Source organism: Thermobia domestica, chromosome 2 (assembly GCF_964235325.1).
Source record: "Thermobia domestica chromosome 2, izTheDome1.hap1.1, whole genome shotgun sequence".
NCBI classification, from domain to species: domain Eukaryota; kingdom Metazoa; phylum Arthropoda; class Insecta; order Zygentoma; family Lepismatidae; genus Thermobia; species Thermobia domestica.
In genome coordinates this window covers 128,247,693-128,250,527 of record NC_137455.1, presented here as the reverse complement: position 1 = coordinate 128,250,527, position 2,835 = coordinate 128,247,693, and positions in this window count along the sequence as shown.

The window sequence follows — 2,835 nt, the reverse complement described above, 5'->3', positions numbered from 1 at the left end:
ATTTCCATGTTTTGCAGCATAGCATCGGTTTGCAAAGCTTCGTATTGTGAATTCTGTAAAAAGAACGAGGAAAAAGATGATTAGTATAGAAATAAATGATGATAAAACAAATACACTCTCAATGATAAATAGTAGTAGTCTACGATCATTAATCGAGGGTACTGTTGTGAACAAGTATTGAATTTCACGCAGAGATTTTCCTTGGACTTTACAGCACAAATAAAAATAAGCATTAATAGCCACATAGGGATGAACTAAGACTTTGCATTTGGCTATTATTATATTTATAGTACATACAATGAAGTTTTAAGAATGCAACATGTTTTGGTACATAAGGAGGAAGGCCATAGCTGTCAAAATATTCTCCAACACCACGATTATCAATATAAATTGCAATCTAATGGCTTCCTAATTTTGTGGATGGATCTGTATTTATAATGATTGCCAGAGGAAGAGAAATCCGTGAGGGCAACTCATCGCTTGCAAATACCCCGATAAAATGGTTTCTGAATAATGGACTACCGTTTAAAGCAATAGCTAATTGTAATGTATTCAACATCGTGAATGGAAATCATACATAACGTATACGTACCTTGTAATTTAAAAGACCAGGACAATGTTGCGCTGGTGGTCGATCTACAGGAGTGATGAAAACTCTCCATACACAATACAGTTTGCAGGTGCTGCTAATTTCTCTTGGAAATGGACTTCCAATCGGATTGCTCCATGTCGTTGTAAATTCCAATAGTGACAATCTCCAGCAGAAGAATCGGGAGTTAGGTCAAATACAAACAGTGTATATCTTGTAGTCGGCTCTTGAAATTGTATTTCCAGTATTGGTAAAATGTATGCCAGAGCCTGAGAACAATGTGTGGTACGATGAAATGTAGAGATTCTCTTCAAAGCTGGGTTGCAATGGTTTTGAAGGTACAGCTTTTCCATCCATGTACAATGTAAAGAAATTAAAGTTTAGATGTTGAAATTCAAATGGATTGCTGGTAATAGTTCTACTGGATGCTTCATTCGATGTAAATCCTACAATAATACGATTTGGCAATGTTCCCATAAACAGGTTATCAATAGTTTTGGATTGTATATCCTTCGGGATGGTAAATGATTTCATTTAAACCCTTGTGAGAGGATACTTTGTCGGTGTAGATTGTAAAATTTTATTGTGTGCCAATTTGACACTAGGGCTAATGCTGACTTTTTTCACTTGTAACGATGCATCTATTTTTGCATTGACACCACTTTCACTGGCCATGAGACAAAAGTTTGGTTTTGCAGGAATAAGTTTCACACGTAATTCCATTCAATGAATTAAAAATTTATCTTGATTAAAAATGTCACAATGAAGATGTCCAATCATATCGAATTTCATACTTTGTTTTGTCAATTCATAGCGTTGTTGAAATCCTTTGTTCTCACTGGTGGTTGCGTTCATATGACCAGCCGTATCTTGAAACCACATTGCTGTTTGTAAATGAGTATTTTTAGCCCCATCACTATAATTGAGCAGTTTTTCCAGTTACGAACGATATGGATGATTATGTGACGGAAATGAAATCAGTTTATTGTTCAAGTAGATTTGTACTTCACTAAACATAACATTTATAAAATCATTGACAGGCGCAATTGGTTTATCCGTTTCGGTGAAGGAGGAACCATCTGATTTCACAATTTGTGCTTGGATGTACAATAAGGTTTGTGGCAAATCAATATATTCATCACTGCTACCACTCACTACAAATTCTATTGGTGAATTTTCAGCTATTGAACTAATTGGTTTGTACCCAATAATACGATTGTCCAGAACACTGGTTTGTGTGCGTAACGTTGAAAAAATGTCCAATTCACTTTTTACACATTCACAGGATTGATTATGCAAGAAAGCCATCGTTGAATTAATCAAAAATATCTGGTGACGATGCCAATGATCTTTTCTTCTTCTTATGTGATAATTTACGTAGGATTGATGATGTTCGTTGGAAGGTCAAACTCAAACTGAGAGCAGTCGTCCCATTCTCGTTTATGATATCCACTTCCCAGCATAGTTTTCAACTTATTTTTAAATTTTTCTTGTAAATTTGATTTTGTCTCTTGCATCCGTTGATGAAACGATTCTTCCAGCGGTTGATTCGAGATCACAACATCATTAATCATATTGGCACCTGATTTTAATAATTCTTTTCCCACAGTTTTAGCTCCTTGCTTCACAAGTGGTAACACTGAACGAAATAAGCCACCAAGAAAACTTCCAATGCCATGTCCTGCTTGATAGGGACTTCCCACATAGACGTTGCCGATACCGGATAACGCTTATTTTTGGTAGTATTGCAAATACGGATCAGTCATGACGACGACGACGGAAATGTAGTTTTGTACACACCGTTCCAAAGGTAAATGGCATACAATGACCTGTGCTATCCCTTATATCGATTTGTATTTGCTCAAAATTCATTTTTTTCCACATAATGTGCAGGATTAAAGATTTGTACTGCATGACTTCCAAAACTATGATTCACAGGATCCATGTTGACAATTCGTAGCAAGGGTACTATTGTATCTCCAACAATGACAGATTCAATAATGTCACAGTAGACGTACATTTGTGATGGTAAACCTAACCGTACATCCGGTGTATAATGTCCCTTTTGCATATCTTTTAAATCACTTTTCGGTTCAAATCCAAGCATTAAACTAACATTTCGTGAGAATTGTACAGGAGTATGGATTTCCTTATTGGGGTGTCTTATGAGGCATATATTATTAGTTGCATCATGAGATATAAATAAATTGGTTTCTTTATGATGTGTATTAATTGCATGAATAAGA